Source organism: Caretta caretta, chromosome 10 (assembly GCF_965140235.1).
Source record: "Caretta caretta isolate rCarCar2 chromosome 10, rCarCar1.hap1, whole genome shotgun sequence".
In the NCBI taxonomy this organism is placed as follows: Eukaryota; Metazoa; Chordata; order Testudines; family Cheloniidae; genus Caretta; species Caretta caretta.
The window spans coordinates 15,363,092-15,375,461 of record NC_134215.1 but is presented as its reverse complement, the minus strand read 5'-3'; positions in this window follow the sequence as shown (position 1 = coordinate 15,375,461).

Here is a 12,370-nt window from a genome sequence, read left to right as displayed (position 1 = left end):
ATCCACAGAACCAGTTAGCTTGTCATAGAAGGCAATTAGATTAGTCAGGCATGATTTGCCCTTGGTGAATCCATGCTGACTGTTCCTGATCACTTTTCTCTCCTCTAAGTGCTTCAGAATTGATTCCTTGAGGACCTACTCCATGATTTTTCCAGGGACTGAGGTGAGGCTGACTGGCCTGTAGTTCCCAGGATCCTCCTTCTTCCCTTTTTAAAAGATGGGCACTACATTAGCCTTTTTCCAGTCGTCTGGGACCTCCCCCAATCGCCATGAGTTTTCAAAGATAATGACCAATGGCTCTGCAATCACATCCGCCAACTCCTTTAGCTCTCTTGGATGCAGCGCATCCAGCCCCATGGACTTGTGCTCATCCGGCTTTTCTAAATAGTCCTGAACCACTTCTTTCTCCACAAAGGGCTGGTCACCTCCTTCCCATGCTGTGCTGCCCAGTGCCGCAGTCTGGGAGCTGACCTTGTTCGTGAAGACAGAGGCAAAAAAAGCATTGAGTACATTAGCTTTTTCCACATCCTCGGTCACTAGGTTGCCTCCCCCATTTAGTAAGGGGCCCACACTTTCCTTGCCTTTCTTCTTGTTGCTAACATACCTGAAGAAACCCTTCTTGTTACTCTTACCATCTCTTGCTAGCTGCAACTCCAGGTGTGATTTGGCCTTCCTGATTTCACTCCTGCATGCCCGAGCAATATTTTTATACTCCTCCCTGGTCATTTGTCCAATCTTCCACTTCTTGTAAACTTCTTTTTTGTATTTAAGATCAGCAAGGATTTCACTGTTAAGCCAAGCTGGTCGCCTGCCATATTTACTATTCTTTCTACACATCGGGATGGTTTGTCCCTGTAACCTCAATAAGGATTCTTGAAAATACAGCCAGCTCTCCTGGACTCCTTTCCCCCTCAAGGTATTCTCCCAGGGGATCCTGCCCATCAGTTCCCTGAGGTTGTCAAAGACTGCTTTTCTGAAGTCCAACATCCGTATTCTGCTGCTTTCCTTTCTTCCTTGTGTCAGGATCCTGAGCTCGACCATCTCATTGTCACTGCTACTATTGTCCCCTACTAATTCTTCCCGGTTTGTGAGAACAGATCAAGAAGAGCTCTGCCCCTAGTTGGCTCCTCCAGCACTTGCACGAGGAAATTGTCCCCTACATTTTCCTGAAACTTCCTGGATTGTCTGTGCACCGCTGTATTGCTCTCCCAGCAGATATTAGGGTGATTGAAGTCTCCCATAAGAACCAGGGCCTGGGATCTAGTAACTTCCGATAGTTGCCGGAAGAAAGCCTCATCCACCTCATCCCCCTGATCCGGTGGTCTATAGCAGACTCCCACCACGACATCACCCTTGTTGCTCATGCTTCTAAACTTAGTTCAGAGACACTCAGGTTTTTCTGCAGTTTCATACCAGAGCTCTGAGCAGTCATACTGCTCCCTTACATACAATGCAACTCCCCCACCTTTTCTACCCTGCCTGTCCTTCCTGAACAGTTTATATCCATCCATGACAGTACTCCAGTCATGTGAGTTATCCCACCAAGTCTGTTATTCCAATCACATCATAATTCCTTGACTGTGCCAGGACTTCCAGTTCTCCCTGCTTGTTTCCCAGGCTTCTTGCATTTGTGTATAGGCACTTGAGATAACTTGCTGTTTCTTAGTATGAGGCAGGAGCCCTCCCCTTTCGCATTCTCCTGCTCGTGCTTCCTCCCTGTATCCCACATCCCTACTTACCTCCTTCCCCTGGTGAACCTAGTTTAAAGCCCTCCTCACTAGGGTAGCCAGCCTGCTTCCGAAGATGCTCTTCCCTCTCTTCGTTAGGTGGAGCCTGTCTATGCCTAGCACTCCTCCTTCTTGGAACACCATCCTATGATCAAAGAATCCAAAGCCTTCTCTCCGACACCACCTGTGTAGCCATTCGTTGACTTCCACGATTCGATGGTCTCTACCCAGGCCTTTTCCTTCCACGGGGAGGATGGACGAGAACACCACTTGTGCCTCAAACTCCTTTATCCTTCTTCCCAGAGCCACGTAGTCCGCAGTGATCCGCTCACGGTCATTCTTGGCAGTATCATTGGTGCCCACGTGGAGAAGCATGAAGGGGTAGCGATCCGAGGGCTTGATGAGTCTTGGCAGTCTCTCTGTCACATCGTGAATCCTAGCTCCTGGCAAGCAGCAGACTTCTCGGTTTTCCCGGTCAGGGCGGCAGATAGATACCTCAGTCCCCCTGAGAAGAGAGTCCCCGACCACCACCACCCGCCTCCTCCATACTTATGATTTGATTTTCAGCGGCATCCTACTCACAGCTCCTGACTTCAGTGGGAGCTGGTGTGGATAAGCAGCTCTGAAAGTCAGGCCCTTACTTGTTGACTGTTTCTTGCACAAGTTCCATCTCTGCTGTGCAGTGGAGGGAATGAAAAGATTCTAAAACTACAAAGAAGGGGTTGGATTGCATCTCCAGTGCAGAAATCAAAGAACAAAGTGTTAGCATTTTAAAGGAGATGGCTCAATACTCAGGTAAGGGTGTTTTCAGGGCTGAAACTCTTCCCTAGGATAAATTGACTGCAATGGAATTATATCAGGGATGGATATGTCTCTGCTTGCCTAAGATAAACAACTGGTATTCCACTGTGTTTTGACTGATTACATAACTAAAATGGTGTTATTTTATAGAACGGTTCTTTTCAGCAAAGGCATGACACTGAACAGCATATTATCCACTGAGAGTGGTTTTACATTGTTTGATAACCTTTCCTCTAAATGGGTGCAATACTACATTGTTTTATTAAAAAGAAGAAAGTGTATTTATTGCATTTTTAACCTTTTTCTTGCATCTAAAAGGGATATGATTCTTCAGCTCCAGATTCCTGGGAGTCTCACATTTTATATGCATATATAAGCAGATGGCAAAACAGGAGTAAATATTACCATATTCCGGCATCTATATTGTTTATGGAGTGTGAAAGTGACATGACAAACTTCATTTCTCAAAAAGCTTTGAATATGTGGAAGTAATGACTTATGGGGAGCTGAGTGACAGCTATAGCACTTGGAACATGCAATAATGCAGATTTCTATGAAATCTGTTCCACTTTAAAACACACAAAGCTATAACTTGCTGTGAGCAAAGAAATGAAAGTACTCATGAGCCAGCCTCTGTCCCTCATATGGCCCCTTTGGGGCTGTAAACAGGCTAGGTATCTCCAGCTGAAGATCTCCTTGAGTTGGAACAGTCCTCAGTTGGTTCCTACACCACGTCCATCTCAGCCATGGTGTAGGTGCATACTGGAGACATGGGTGTGGGGCAGGAATGGTGGGCCAGTAGGAGTATGTTACTGGGCTCCATTGATCCCTGCCTGGCAAATGACCCCTTTGGTGACATCGCTCACGGTATGCCAGGACTGCAGCCAGTGTAGAACCAACCCTTGGATCAGGGACTATCTTGTTTGTGGCTCTTCCCACTTGATTTGTCTAGTGGATATTGGGCACAGCAGAGAATCTAGCCTTCAGTGTGTATGTCTAAATGATGTCACTTAATGCTTTATGGGATTTTGGCTAATGTGCAGGGCATCAGTAAGCACAGATCATGTAGGTCAGTTTTTATCTCTTATTTATGAGGGAATTCACTGTAAATTCACTGTCTAGCCAGAAAAGGTTTTTCTGTTCAAAAGATGCAGCCAAATATTGTTACATAGGCAGGATGCTCTACAAAGGCCCGTGTCTGCACAGGTCTTATTGTGAAAGAGAGATCTGCTTTCCCCCTTAAATTACTGTATGCTCTGTGAATCTTTCTGTCTGATAATCCATGCACAGTTTGAGCTCACTCCATGCAGCATTAGAGTATGTGTGGGAAACTATTAATTTCTGTAATAAATATTGGATTCTATTAATTTTAGAGAAAGCTTCAAAATTGCTGACTTCCCTAACTTTTGATTAAAAAAACTAGAATGAAATCAAATTAACATGACACACATTAAATGGATTAAAAACTGGCTAAATGGATTGAAAATGGCTGTTCCCAAATCATTCCAGAAGGTTGGAAGCAGAAGGCCCAGTGCAACCATTTCAGTGCCTCTAGTCCTGAAGGAGGCTTGGGCGAATTCATGTGAGTATCAGGTCTTCATCTGATGCTATGTATAATGTCTTCTATCCAGAGAAGCAGGTAGTGAAGTTTCTGGTTAACAAAGTGGAGCAGGGCTGGACTCACTTCAAAAGCACACTCTGACTAGCAGGCAGGATACTGGGGGGTTTGGGGTTTATTTTTGGCTTTTGTTTTAAGCAAGGAGTCAGGTTCTTTATGGCCAATTATAGGCGGCTGGGAAAAACAGACAATACAATCATCCCTTTTTCCATTAAAGAAGCTGTTTGTTATAGTTTAGAGAGTGCACATAGTCCTAAGAGATCAAATTATTTATGGTAGTGCGTTAATTGGGGTTTCTCAAGGCTCATCAGGTCTTGGAACTGATTCCAGCTTCAGGGGTAATTATGATAGGTAAATACTTGCGGCACAAAGGTATAGTCTAGTACATCCAGGATTGTTTTTGGCTGGGTACGGTATCCTTGTCACACCTAGGAAAATAGCTATTCATGGTGTGGTGAGAGGAGCTATCAGGACTTGCTAGCGGCATTGAAAGTGGGCAGATCAAACAACCGTTTGTTGATCATTGTCCATCAAAGCAATTCTGGAGCTGTTCCAAGGTCAGATTCCACTACCAGTTACACTGGTGAAAATCTGCATTATCTCCAGTGACACCAAGCCTTTACCATCACTCCCATTTTCTCACTCACCCATGACTTCTGATTTACACCACTACTGAATTTCGCCCAGTGGGCACAACTTATAGTGGGATTTAAATATGCTGAATACATCTTAGATGCAGTGTTCAAATACCTCATTTCAGTCTCTTAGAAACAAAGCAGGCCTGATTCCCCTCTCACTTACCCTGGTCTCACAGCGGTGTAATCCAGGGACGTCAATGGCCTTCTTTCTAGTTTACACCAGAGTCAGCTCCATGTTTTGTATATTTCACTCCTTGGACTTCTGTCTCTCAGTTTACAAGCATTTGGCATTGTTCAAATATGCTGCCATGGTTACCCAGCCATCACTGACTCTACGGGTCAGCTAGGAACAGGGCTTTACACTCTGGATTCAAGATCGAAGATAAAGACTGTGTGCAGTTCTCCTTTTTTAAGTTATGCCCTGGTCTCTCATACATTATACAGAAGATGCTGTCTTTTGTCTATATTTGGGATTTAAAAAAGAACCAGAAAAATATTTCCTTCGTCTCAACCCAATTTAATTGGCGGTTTGGGGTGCCTTGATGTGTGGGTGCTCAACTTCAGACATCTAGGAGTGAGATTTAAGCCTCCCGATGCTGGGCTGCTCTGGGGGCTGGAGAAGCCTGCAGGCTAACTTAGAGAGCCCTGTCTGTCTGTCTAAGGGTTTGTCTACACTGTGAGCTCGGGGTGTCATTCCCAGCTCCAGGAGACATACCCATGCTAGCCCTGATGGAGCTAGGGCACTGAAAATAGAGTGTAGCTGTGGTAGCATAGGTGGCAGGAAGGGCTAGCCTGTCAGAGACATGTACTCAGGACAGTTAGCCTCTCTTATTGCTCACACCGCTATGGCTACATACTATTTTACTCTTCTACTTTGATCAGAGCTAGCGCGGGAATCTCCCTCGAACTGGAAATTACACCTTCTAGCTTGAAGTGTAAGCATACCCAAAGTTAATGTAGCCCCTATGGGACGTGTCTTGCAGCAGGGCTTGAAAGTGGCCCTTGAAAGACAACTTTATGGGTTTCTTCCCAGTATCTGCACTGGGAACCCCCTTTATATTGCTCTGGTCAATTTACCCAGCTGTCACCAGGGTGAAAATCACACTCTGACTCAGTGGAAGAATTCCCACTGAGTTAAATGTGAATGAGATCAGACACTAGGCTTGCTGTTGTTTGTTATGGTAAGTCTAGGCATACTGGTAAAAACAAGTTACAAGGATGAAGTGAAAAATATACTGTGACGTTAAATCACAGGGGAGAATGGTTACTCTGAATCACCCAGGCTCTGTTATATTCTTTGTTTTTGTTTTTTTTATTCTGACACCTAGTAATTTTGAAGACTGCATGGTGCTGGAGCGGAGATTCTTTAAAAGATAGGTTACACATGTTAAAGGGGGAATGTGCCAGTGTTGATGAGTACAATAATTATCACCGCAAAGGATCAGAAAGTGGCCTGGTATACCAAATGCATTACAAAAGGAATTTATATAAACTCACTACAGAAATAAAAAGGAAGGCAATTAATCTTTACCAAAATGTTTAGTTTCCATCTAATTTTTTCTCTTTTGGTTGTTTTGTGGTGAACAGGATGGCAATTTGCCTTTGATCCGCATTCTGGGTGTCAGGGAGCTTTTCCGATTCCTTGGTTTGTGTTTTGTTTTTGCTGGATGCTGTGAAATTGCTGAGCTGACTTTCAGGCATGGAGGAAAAAGGCTGATGGTAATTCATCTGTTAAACACTTTCTATACAAGGTTTTGTTTTTAGTGAGCGTTTTGAGAGCCTGAGTTTGCTGTCATTTGGAGTGGGAAAGTAAAATAAAAGCAAAGCCCCTGTAATTAGTAATGGGAAAGTGGCCATTAACATTTAATGGGAGCAGGATTGGGCCCCAGATTTCTGTTCTGTATCAGTATGCATAGGAGCAAACCCCACACAACTGTTTTCCATGTGAGGGATGTTAATTTTAGTAGCAGCTATTGATCTGAGCGGTGGCAGTTTTCTTTACATAATAATTTCCCCAGCTTATAGTAGCCACATTGTCACAACTGGGAAAAAAAATGAAAATCCAAATCATCCAAAATGAAATAACATAATCCATTATATTAAGAATGGAAAAAAATTGTGAAAGGAACTAGTGCCTGTGACAATATTAAAAATGTGATAAGGGAAAAAGCTGTCTCTGAACTCAACAGTAGAAGTCAGAAATAATGGCTGTTCGACTGGCTTTTCAGGACACATCTAAATCATTCTGATCTTCATGGGTACAGAAAAAACTATCTCTCACTCAGACTTTGCCTGAAGGTCAGGTTCATGTTTTGGGAAACAATACTGCAGCAGCTGGCTTCAGACATATTTATTTTCATTATACTATCCCATGGGCTGGGGGGAAAATATCTTGTAATTACTGGAAATATGATCATTTGCTTTTCCAGAGACAGACCAGAGCTCCGCAGAGCCATCTGAATTGAATAAAGGCCAAGGTGAAAACAGGTTGTTGTAGAAATCTGTGTCAGACTTGCAAAGGCTGTTTGTAGAGTCTGAGGGTTGTGTCACTTGTAAAATCTTTCTTCAGCTATTTCTGTTTTCAGTGGTACAAGGAAAAGGTTTTGACTTGAAAAGGCTGGCACGTCTACCATTAAAATGCAAATCAACGTAGCTATATCACTCAGGGGTGTGAAAAGTCCTGGTATAGCCACAGCTAGGACGACAGAAGACTGCTCCCGTTGACCTAGCTACCACCCATCAGTGGAGTTACTACAGTGATAGGAAAAAACCCTTCTGTTGCTGCAGGCTGCGTTTACACTACTCGCTTATGCCAGCATAGCTATGGGGCTGTGGCTATACTGCTATAGACCCTGTAGTGCAGACAAGGTTTAAAGCTCAAACCACCACAAAGAATGTCCTATGATCTGTGCTGGGCCTGACCCAGAGTCAGCTGAAGTCAGTGGAAAGAATCCCATTGACTTCAGTAGGTTTATTGCTGGGCCCACTGTAAAGTGTACCCTATGATACCAGTGTTTCCCAACCTTTTCATATTGGCAGCCCCTCATTCAAAATCAAATGTGTTGTGACCCTCCACCCCCCTTAGATTTTACTCTTACTCGTACAGTAAATATATCCGGGATAACAATGTTGTGTCTACATAATCTATTTGTATGTGTATTTTGAGAGGTTGACAGAGAATACCTGACCTTGAAGGGTGAGGGTGGGAAGGGAGTTGGAGTTTCTTTGCTTTAGATTGTAATGACATTTTCAATGTCTCAGGACACACCTGATTGTCTTTTCTGATCCCTGAGTGTCACTGCCTACTGGCTGAGAAGCACTGTCGTGTACATCTGTAACCTTACAGTTCCTTAGATGCTATTTCTATCTTCTTGGGTTAGGCATGCTGTTACAATTAGTTGTACAAATCTGGATGCAATATTGCTTTGGTTAATAACTATACTCTCCTATAGTCTGAATACAATTTCAGAGACTTTACCATGACACAAAATATAAAAAAACCCTGTGTTTCATCAAATTATACTTCTAAATAGAGAACATGGCCCAAAATGAGTTTCCCAGAGCACTGAATAATAAACAGTGTGTATTCCGCAATGGCTTTGATTGAAAACCCAGCAAATCACATTAAAAGGCTAATAGTTTTTTCCCCCTTTTCTTTCCCTACTGTGTTGGGAAAGAAAAGAGGAAAAAACTGTGTTTTCTTTCCAGAAAAGATGTTGGGATACTTTGCACCCTCAATTTTTAAGCAATAAATCTTTGGTTAAAAATCAATGGCGTCAGGTAGCCATTGTGTTTGCGAACCCATTATACTTTCTTGGCCAAGATGTAAATGTTGCTGGTAGTCATCGAAGTCACTCTGGATTTTCACAGAACAGAATTTCGGCTGTGATGATTACATCACTTAAAGCGCTAGAACAGGCTGGAAAGGTTATTCTTCAGTTTGTCCCAGCCCTGGATTTCTATAATGAACCCTCCTGAGACGTGAAATACTTGACTGACATAACCACAAATGAAGATTTATCTATATTATTTTCATCTTAGTGTTGGGCCATAATCTGCCATCATTAGAATTTCTGCCTGCAAAATTGCTATTGAGATGGGTACAGGTTTGGGTAAACAGTGATAGCAGAGTACAGCTCTTTGATTTTTAGTGATTCACAACATTTTCTGTTCTCTAATAATGAAAGACTAGAAGCACCAAATATTAAACTCTAATTAGCTGGGAAGGAGAGGAGAAAAGGCCAATTTAGCATTCCTGGAATTTAAAACGTTTCCTGAATTTGAGGTGGTGGTGGTGGGTGGGGAGAATCAGAGCCTTTGTTTGTGATCTAGCTGAGTTTCTGAAACATCCCCTAAGAGACAAAACTTATTTAATATGGTCACTAAAGTAACAGCTGCTTTATATTTTGCTGCCATTATGGAGCAGAGATTGTATGATAAAGTGCGTAATTCTGGGCTTGATCCCTTCTCACATTGTAAAACACATGGGAGGGAGCTGCGGAGAAGGAAATCTCGCAGAGTCCCTACCGAATGGTTCCTCTGGGACAATATTTTTTGTTTGCCAAAGACCTAGGAACCAGGGCCACCAGCATAGAGAATTTATGCCTCCTTGCTGGCTATAGTATCCCAGGACTTCCCCCTATACAGATTTGCTAGCAGTATGGTTCCATTGCAGCTGTACTGTCAAGAAGTCCCATGGCCAGTTGGCCAGAGCTGCCATGAATGGGATAGGAGGGGTATGGAGAATCAATACAGCATCACATTGTAATATGACTCTGTGAGTAAGCTTGGCCTATGGGGAGCGGGGGAAATGATATTTGTGTGTTCTGGCTGTTAGGCAAGAATCCCCTTGCTTCACATGGCTCACACATTCCTCCATGGCCTGTCCACTGTCCCTACTTCCCCTGAATGGGCCTCTGGCCCATGGAAGAGCAGAATGCTGCCTGGAGGCAGCTGACCCCATTTTGCATGTAGAGAACTGCATGCAGATCATGCATCATATTCCCTTGCACTGTATAAAAACTGCAACCCTTTTGAGGCAGGCACCATGTCACCACCTAACACAGTGGGGCCCCGGACCAGCCTGCAGCTTCTGGCTGGTACTTTAGAAAAATAATTAATACTAATGAGAATATGGATTTTTAAGAATATTTCATGTATACATCCTGATTGTAACAGTTGTCTTGGCTTTGAAATCATTAAGTCGAGGTTTGCAGGGATCTGTGGAGTCCTGATATGTTCCTCCATGATTATGTTGCTGTATCAGATTACAGCCATGTTAGGTTAGTGGCTGTCAGATTGATCCCAGTCTAAGACCTACAGGCTTTTTAGCTCTCACAGCCTAGTTCTGAAGTGTGTTGCATAATCACATGGAATGAAAAAAGGCTTTTTTTCCCCCCCCTCTCCCCAGTGATTATAAAGACGGAAAAAAGACTTCCAAGCCAGCGAAACGCTCTGGGAAGTTTTCTTTAAATATCTGTTGAGATGTGCCTTGGAGGCTAAAGCAGAATAGCCATAAACTGGACAGCCAGTTTATAATTGTGTAGTTAGTTTCTGAGACCAGATCCTCAGCTGGTGTAAAATGCCATAGATCCATTGACTTTAGTTGAGCTGCAGAGATTCACACAATTTGAGGATCTGTCCCCAGAATTTTTATGTAATTCCTCTGAGCAAAATTCATCTCTGTCCAGAGGGCTTAACTGGGAGCTAAGCAGTGCATACATCAGTAGTGGCTCTCAACACAGGGGTGAATTTTGAAGTGTACAAATAATTTGTCCTGGTGTGTTGGAAGCGAACTGCTCATGGAAGTTGATCTAGCTAATAAACCCCAACGATAACGAAGACAAGTGGATTAGAAGTTATTGTGGGAACAAAGACACATTTCCTTTCATTTTATTTTAAAACACTTAAAAATGTTAAGTCTAAAAAATTAAAACAAAACGTTTTTGTTTCAGGTTGAACACAATGTTTTGTTTTATCCAAAACAACTGGGTTTTTTGTTGTTGACTTTTTGATATGCTGGAAATTTCTAAAACATTCATCTTCAGTTTGACCCAATATAATTTTTATTTCAGATTTTTCAGAATAGTCAAGGAACCAAAAACTCCATTATTAGCTCAGCTCTAGTTTTTATGAGCTAGAATCTCACTGCCCTTACTCAGGCCAGGTCTACACTATACTCTGACATTGGTATAACTACATTGCTCAAGGGCGAGAAAAATCCACCCCCGAAGGATGCAGTTATACCAGCCTAACCCCTGGTGTAGACAGTGGTATGTTGACAGGAGACATAACTACCGCCTCTTGGGGAAGTGGATTAACCAGACCAATGGGACAGCTTTATCTCATCGGCTTAGAGTGTCTTAATTAAAGAGCTACAGCATCGGCACCAACATAGCATTTTAAGTGTAGACTTGCCATTAGTCTCCCCTCAGATCAAGGGGGGAGCAGCAGAGGAATTCTGAGTCACAGTTCAGTGCCTGGTCCATGGGTTTCTCCTGGTGCGATAGAGCTACTATGCCACCCCTGACTCAGGGCAGATAGGGCTAGACTATAACTTTACTATCTGATCAGCTGAATGTGATGCAATGTGATGGATCTTTAAATAGTGGATAAAATAGGATTTTGTTGCTATCAAATGAACTCTTATTGTAATTGCTTAAGCTTACCCAGAGCTAAGAGTAACTCCTTGGTTTCTTAGATAATGGTGACTGTCATGCTTCAAAGATGGTCACATTGGCCTCCACTTCACCTCTCATCCTCCTCCCCGTCCCCCTTTGGATATTATTACTTTCAGTTTTAACAAAAACGGGGAGTGAGAAAAGAATTATTTACAGACTGAGACTTGATAAGAGCTGAGCTACTAAAATAGGAAAGGAGAATGGAAATGGACTTGAAATACAGAATCCAAATGATTAAAGAGACCAACCAAAGCAAACCTAGGTTGAAATATAAGGATAACAAAGGGCCTGATCCAAAGCTCATTAAAGCCAATTGGAATCTTTCTATTGATTTCAATGGGCTTGGGATCTGGCTCAATGTCTCCATCTAGAATCTTTTATTCATTGTCTCTCTCTTTTTGAGAAGCAGAGAAACCGCCCTGAAGCACTGCTTTAGCAGTCAAACCCACAGCTTGAGCTATTGTTCACACTCTGAGGGGGACAACTGAGCCTGTGTCTATACCACATTAGCACTTTTGTCGGTAAAACTTTTGTTGGTGAAAAAACCACACCCCTGACTGACATAAGTTTCACTGACAAAAGCCAAGAACAAGGGGCCACCAAATGAAATGACTAGGTAGCAGGTTTAAAACAAACACAAGAAAGTATTTTTTTCATGCAATGCACTGTCAACCTCTGGAACTCCTTGCCAGAGGGTGATGTGAAGGCCAATACTATAACGGGGTTCAAAAGGGAGCTAGATAGATTCTTGGAAGATAGGTCCATCAATGGCTATAACAGAGTTCAAAAAAAGAACTAGATAAGTTAATGGAGGATAGGTCCATCAATGGCTATTAGCCGGGATGGGCAGGAATGGTGTCCCTATGGTGTCCCTGTTTGCCAGAATGCTGGGATTGGGTGTCAGGG